The sequence below is a fragment of the Myotis yumanensis genome, unplaced genomic scaffold (assembly GCF_028538775.1).
Source record: "Myotis yumanensis isolate MYYU_CA2020_CCGP unplaced genomic scaffold, mMyoYum1.0.hap1 SCAF_12, whole genome shotgun sequence".
Taxonomy (NCBI): Eukaryota; Metazoa; Chordata; class Mammalia; order Chiroptera; family Vespertilionidae; genus Myotis; species Myotis yumanensis.
The window spans coordinates 21,952,214-21,960,159 of record NW_027223763.1 but is presented as its reverse complement, the minus strand read 5'-3'; the positions used below and the strand labels follow the sequence as shown (position 1 = coordinate 21,960,159).

Below are 7,946 nucleotides of genomic sequence, written 5' to 3'. Positions count from 1 at the left end.
CCCTTCCACTCTCTCTAAAAATTAATGGAGGTGGGGGGGGGGGAGGAAGAAATGGAACACAAGACTGAGGCCACAGAAGCGAGACTGAGATTCCAGAAGTGAGGACTCCCAGCCTCCAAAATTCAGCTGTAAACTCTCTGCCCCTCTGACGACTGAAAATGGGGCAGAGGGTGTGGGAAAGATTGGCACAGAGGAGACTCTCAACTTGTATATGCCAGCCACACCTGTGGTCTATTGCTTTCTGCTCATTTAAACTCTGCGCACACGCATCTGAGGGCTGAAGGCCGATCCACATTGGGTCAGGGATGTGTTTTTCCCAGCAGAATAAACCCAAGATTCCACAGGCAGTGAGACCACACACCATCCCCACCTCCCACCCCCTGCCAAACCGGGCTTCTGTGGATACCTGTGCATATCCTTATACTATGATCCACAGGAATATACTTCTTTATTGGATTGTGTTAATCATCAAAACTGCACTCATTCATTCGTCCTTATTTTAGAGATATACACTGGAATAGGTGTAAGTGAAACAATACTTGGGATTTGCTTCAAAAGAGTAACAAAATAATATTCTTATTGTTACAAGAAGCTTGGGTTGTCCAAATAGCAGTTCTTGGGAAGAGAATGTGCTCTATGTGAAGGGTGCTTTCCTCTAAGAGGCAAGCCAGTTAAAGGCAAGAAGTCAAATCCTGGCTAAGGATAGGAGGTATTTGCAGAAGGAAATTTTATTTCATTGCCTCAGCCCTCGGTGACATTAGCAAATATTGCAAAGTAATGAAAGAGGTCATTAGGAAGGAACTAGAAACGGCTTCCAACGTTATGGAAAAAAAGTCTGACATCTTAATTACATTCTGCCACCTAGTGACAAAGGAAATTTAACATACTTGCTTAACCAGGCTCCAAGAGCAGAGAGGGCTGCCCTCCACGACCTGGACAGGAGAGCGTAGCCGGCCATGCGGGGACGAGCCAGATCCCACAGCGGTTGGAGCTCGGCGTCCTCTCTGCGTCCGACCGTGCACCGCCCTAGGAGACACTGCAAACGTGGTCAACAGCCCAAGACGCTGTGCAATCCGCGCCTGATACACTTCACCTGGAGCCAGAAGGTCCACCCTCTGCCACTCAACACGGTCCACGGGCCCCTTTGCATCTCCTGCTCTTTGCAAAGGGCTTCAAGGGGAAACAAAGAGCAAGACTGCAAAGGCCTACGAAGCTGGGCGTTTAACCCTGAAGTTCCACGGGGAGAAGGAACAGTAGAGATGATCTTCGGTGAAACGGGGTAACTTTTACTCATGAATCTCTGAGCTCCACAAGATGGACACAAAAATTCCTATTGATTCCCAAATACAAATGGAAGGAGGGGATGTTTTAAAAGTGCTTTCAGGTCTAATCGCAAGGCTTCTGAGGCATTTCTTCTACAGAGAGCTCCTTTGTCTGGCTGAAGGGGCACCCCACAATGCATTGCTAGGCAGTTAGGTGCTAGGGGCGGAGCCAGGGCGGGAAGTAAAACTGTGGCTGCTTTGGCACTGGAGACTACAGGGTTTCTTTAAAAAAAACAACAACAACAAACATGTTTTATTGATTTTAGAGAGAGAGGACGGGAGAGGGAGATAGAAACATCAATGATGAGAGAGAATCATTAATAAGCTGCCTCCTGCATGCCCCCTACTGGGAACTGAGCCCAAACCCAGGTATGTGTCCTGACTGGGAATCAAACCAGCGCCCTCTTGGTGCATGGAACAATGCTCAATCCACTGAGCAACACCCAGGGGGCCCATAGGGTTTCTATGCAACTAACAGCATCTCAGGGATTCCCCAGAGTCTCCAGGTTCTCCTCTGTCATTCGATAGCCGGCTCAGTTCATTTGTGGGAGAGCATTGGTGCTGCAACATGGGCATTTGAGAAGAAACTTGATCCTATGCAGAAACTCTTCGTGGACAAGATTAGAGAATATAAATTTAAGCTACTGGCATCTTGAGGACCTTTTTATATTGACCCAGAGGATCAGCAAGAGCTGGAGAAGGAGGACTTTAAGGTTGAACAGATGTACCTTAAACCAGACATAAATATATTCCCTAACTTCAAATTTGAGGATCCCAAATTTGAAAGCATTGAAAAACCCCAATCTGGTTATTTGTTACACCTGGATTAGTTGCACAACTAATTAGTATCAGACACTTATAGTTCATAATTGTAAAAAAAGTTCATGCAAAGTTTATTCTCTTAGATTTATTTCCATCACCCCTCTTAACACCTCCAAAGGATTTAAGGGACTTAAAGTAACATACATAATGAAATTTCAAATTATAAATTAAAGCAGGAACCCAAACTATGCAAAAGCAGAACATAAACATAAAATGTAGTTCATTAATAAGAATCATCTTGGGAGGATTTGTTACCAAAAATATTGATGTTCTAGGACCCATGGTCGGCAAACTGCGGCTCTCGAGCCACATGCGGCTCTTTGGCCCCTTGAGTGTGGCTCTTCCTAAGCCTTAGGAGTACCCTAATTAAGTTAATAACAATGTACCTACCTATATAGTTTAAGTTTAAAAAATTTGGCTCCCAAAAGAAATTTCAATCGTTGTACTGTTGATATTTGGCTCTGTTGACTAATGAGTTTGCCGACCACTGATCTAGACGAGTCTCAGCTGGGCTGACTGGGCACTTCAAGTCTCTGCCACGGATCTGTTCCATGCCAGTAGGCTTCCTCAGGAATGTCCTCATGGAGGTGACAGAAACACAAGAAAGAGCAAGGCCTCTCGAGTTGTAGACTTAGAAGCACCGTTCTTGCACTTCTGCTTCATTCTATTACCCAAAGCCAGGCACATGGTCAAGTCCAGAGACAGAGGCAGAGGACACTTCAAAGTTAAATGCCCAAGGGGGTGGAGGCAGAGAGGGTAAAAAATCATTCAACCCATCAGCAAGAACTATCAATTCTACCTTAGAAATACATTCCACACCTGTCCAATACTCCTTCTATCTTATTGCTACCACCACTTCAGTTCACCATGATCTCTCTTACCTATCACCACCTGACTGCTCTGTCCAAATCTTTCTTGTCCATTCCTTCTCAGACCATTCTCAATGCAGCAACGAGAATAAACTTAAAAAGAAAACCTGCTCTGACCACTCATTTAATTAAGTCTGCCAAATGGTTTCCTATTGTTCTCAGGATAAAGGTGCAAATCCTGAGTAAGGCCTGAATTGTTTTTAATTTTCAAATGAGGGGTTATTTTAAAGCAAATAGGTGAACCTGGTGAAAGGGAGAAAGAGAGGGAAGAGGGAGTGTGGGAAAGAGAGGCTTTGTAATGACTTCCATGTGAGGACAGCCTGGGAGTCCTTTCTCCAACGTCATCTCCTTCCAGACTTTCTTTCACTTTATGGATGGAACACATCATAATTCCCCAACTTGTACACTATTTCAAGCCTCCGGGGGTCTTACTTAGACAGCTCTGCGTCCAAGTAGAGAAGTAGAGTTCTTTATCCCTCCTTTTGGTACAGGTGGAAAACCCTCTGCCTTATGCCCTAAAAAAAAAAAAGAGAGGAGAAGAGCGTAGATTGGTTTGGCTCGGGGGATAGAGCATTGGCCTGGGGATTGAAGGGCCTGAGGTTTGAATCCAGTCAAGGACGAGAGAGAGAGAGAGAGAGAGAGAGAGAGAGAGAAACATCGATGTGAGAGAGACACATCCATTGGTTGTGTCCTACATGTGCCCCAGGGTGGGGATCAAACCTGCAACCAGGTACTTGCCCTTGACTGGGAATTGAACCCAAGACCCTTCGGCACGTGGGCTGATGCTCTAACCACTTAGTCCCATGGCCAGGGCAGGATTAATCTTGAATTCCATCTATTCCTCAGCAGAATATTGGTGCTCAGGTTTTTGGAAAAATGAATGAAAGGGCATACCTGAGTTTAGCAATATTCCTGGTGGGAGGTGCAAGATCCTCACACAACATTAGTAACAAAGAAACAGAATTTCCGGAGGATGAGGCCCAGAAATCAGACTTTTAAAAAGATTCCCAGGTGATTCTAATGTGCAACCAAGGTTGAAAACCACTGTTCTAAGACCTTGCTACTCAAACTGAAGTTCCAAGATCAAAGCATCAACATCACCTGGGAGATTTTCAGAAATGCAGAATTTAGGCCCTACCCCAGACCCACTGGGTCAGATTCTGCCTTTTAACAAGATTCCCAGGTGACCTGTATGTACATAAAATCTGAGATGTACTCATCCAGCTCCCCCACACCCAGCCCAATAAGGACAGATTCAGGAGCTCTCAGGTGGAGCTCAGGAACCTGTAGTTTTTATTCACCCACAGCTGATTCCTATTAGACAAGTTAGGAAATCTACTACAGGTGAATATCAATTATAGTTGTGTGCCTCCTAGTATACAAAGTAAAATCAGAGAAAAGTAAGCATAATCAGTTCCTCTGTGGGAAACCAAGCATTTTAAGAATTTTTTCCTGTGGGGCCTTACAAATGAAGCACAGTGACCCAGTAGAAAATGTTCTAACTTTTTTTCCCCTACCAAATGTTGCAGCAAACATAATTTGGTAAATTTCTTTCATCGTTAATAAAAGCTAAAAGTTTAGCATTGGAATAAAGCCTCAGAGAAGGCTGTTAGTCTAAGTCAGGAAAATACTACCCTGCTTTGTAAATAAAGTTTTACTGGAGCACAGCCATGATCATTCATTTACATATGGTCCATGGATGCTCCCATACTATAATGGCAGAGGTAAGTAGTTGCAACAGATACCATATGTTCTGCAAAGCCTAGCATACGTATATCTGTCCCTTACAGAAGTTTGCCACCCCATGCTCTATATGAATTACCCAGGGGATAGCATGGCTTTCAGTCTTCCACATCTCTTCTCCCAGTGGGCTTCTGAGAGGAATTAGAGATTGTATGGTGATGAAGGTATAAGAATTCATTTTGATTGGTAAACTGACACTGAAAAATTCTTATTTGTTATGTTTGCCAAATCACATGGTATAAATTCAGGGTTCCTCATCCACAGCAGCTTTGGGCTGGATAATTTCTTTTTTTTTTAATCCTCACCCAAGGATATGTTTATTGATTTAGAGAGAGAGAAAGAGAGACACCGATGTGAGAGAGAAACATTGATAGGTTGCCTCTTGTATGCACTCCAACCAGGGATCGAACCTGCCACCTAGATATGTGCCCTGACTAGAAATCAAACCCACAACCTTTTTGGTGTACGACGATCCAACCTACTGAGCCACCAGCTGGCCAGGGCTGGGTAATCCCTTTGTCATGAGGTGCTGCTGTCCCTTGCACTGTAGGATATTGAGCAGTATCTCTGGCTTCTACCCACTAGATGTCAGTAGCAAACTCCTAGTTGTGACAAAGTATGTCTCTAGAGATTACCAAATGTCTCCTAGGGGGCAAAGTCACCCTCATTGAGAACTCCTGGGGTAAATGCACCTGTTATGACCAATTTCAAGCTACCAATTTGACGTCACTAACCATAGATGTGGGAAGAGATGTACACCGTCTCACAAGCCAGAGAAAACCACTGGCAGCATCCTGCGGGAGAACATACTTGTACAAGAATTAATGTTGTTGCCCTATTTAAAAATTGAGGTACCTAGCTAGGATCTCCACCTGAATCAAAAGTTACCTCTTCTCCAGAGATGAACCTACTGGCAAAATTGCTTTGTTTTGTTTTTCTTCAGGAAGTGGTTTGGATCCCTCCACACAAAGTTATGTTCCACAAAGCATGGTTGAAGTTATTCTGAACTAGAAAATATCCAAAGCAGATGTTACCAGTCACCCAAATGGTTATGAAAAACTCTCAATAATATATCAGTAAAGTACATGGCTTCCAGTGGATTTGGCAGGATAAATTAGCCCCAAGAAAACTGAAAGGCTGGACCTGTTATATGGACTTGGGTTCTGTTTTATTGTGATTGGTGTTTTGTTTTGTTTTGTTTTGTTATTGATTTAAATCAATTGACTTTTGGGAAATGTCTGCCAGTGATAGTGACATTAGCTTTGGAATTCTTCGCACCAAAACCACTGACAATGGTTAATTACTCAGCCAATTATGAGGTCACTCTTAGGCCATGACATTAAAACCATATTATCAGCACCTAAGAGGACACTTACCCTCCAGTTCTGGGAGGGAAGGCATCTGTTTATATCTACAGTTGCAGATCATTAGGAATAAGACAATTTTTATCAACCCTGAATTCTTGAGGAATATTAAAATGCAGACTTTGTAGGATCATCAATAACGTAGTATCTATATTGAGCTGGTGATACTTAGAGTGGCAGACCAATGGAAGATCAATAAATGCTACGATTTTATTATTCTTGCCAGATTTCTGTACAAGTATCATTCTGCACTATGATCAATGTTATCACTTCTGGGATTTCCTTTCCCCTTCCTAGTGGTGATTAAAGAGACCAAAGGCAGTTTCACTCACAGAATCATAAAAATGGTATCACCTTTGTGATAGCCCCTGGTATCATGTGATTGACAATGTAGCTGAACAAACCCATCTCTAAATTCAAGATGCACATACCCACACATGCGCATGCACACTGAACCATCTATAAATTTTAATTTCACCTTCAAGCTGAAGCTACTACTTTTTGAGGGTCTAATCTGATTATTTCTCTTTTTGTGGGACCTTGGCATCTTGTGACATATTGTTAACACTTGCTCACAAGCATTGAGAAGTATCTAGGTGAATCTAAGTGCTCCCAATATCTTGACATCAGGTATTACTTAAATATCCTTGTCTTCTCCTATAGCAAGCAACCATAAATAAGATATATTTCAAAATATATGTATCAAATTTGGGAAAACTAAAGAATCTCAACTTGAATTAGAGAGTACAACTGCAAAATTAGAGAAATTCTAATTATCAAAAGGTGACCTTATACAGTGATTTTTACACTCACTATAGATTAGGATATGATTGCAAGCTCTGCCCCTTAAGCTGGGTGAGTACAACTCACCCCAAATCCATTAGAAATCACCTTTGGATAGCTTACCTCCAAGAAGTAATGTAGTAAATATGCCTAAAACCCATTTACTCTGAATATAAAATTCTGTCGTGGAAACCCAAACAAGTAGTTTCTTAAGAGTGAAGCTGGCACAAAGATTGAAGGAAACTACAGCAAATCACCATAAATAAAAACGTAATCTTAAGGGCTAGAAGGCTTCCCTTTATAAAATCCAAGTGGCTTCTGTTTTGAGTGCATTCAAATTGAATTGTACTTGAGGAGCTAATAATGAAAAGTGTTTGATAAAGATAAGAAATCACCAACAGAAACAGACTGAAAAAATACAGCAAAATAAAATATTTACCTAGGGCTTTAATATTGGTTTGAGAGAAGTAATTAGCAGACCCTACCAAAAAAGTAACATAAGGTCTATGAAATCTGAGGGAGTTGGGAAAATAATTTTTCTAAACATCAGTTGACATGTTTACTTCCATTGTTTCCATAATTATTGTCAATATAGATAGTCAAGTCCAAATTCAACATCTCCTGGAATTTATAATACTCAAATTTTTTAATGGTTGTATCAATCAGGTTGTATGGTGATAACAAACAACCCCAAAATTTCAGTGACTTAACAAACATTTATTTCTCACCTACATGATCAAACTTGTTTGGAGGTGGGACTGGGGGGGGGAGGTAGAGAGACGGGGTATCAGCCATCACAATCACTCAGATGATGGAAGTTTCGTCTCAACATGTGCTTTCACCATCTCCAGAGAAGCAGGAAGGGAATGTGGGAATTGCACACAACCTCCTGAAGATTCTGTGCAGAAGTCTCCCATGCCCCTTCCACTTGCATTTAATTGTCAAAGCAAATCACATGGTCGCATTCAATGTCACGGAGAGTGATGCCAGAAAGGGGAACTGGAATGATGGTAAGCAGCACTAATGACCACCAAAGTCACAGG

General features: G+C 42.1%; 1 pseudogene; it reads left to right on the top strand.

Moving 5' to 3' along the window:
• The first annotated feature begins 1,742 nt into the window (after positions 1-1,742).
• LOC139021039 (ATP synthase-coupling factor 6, mitochondrial-like) lies at positions 1,743-2,152 on the top strand (annotated as a pseudogene).
• The last annotated feature ends 5,794 nt before the right edge of the window (positions 2,153-7,946 follow it).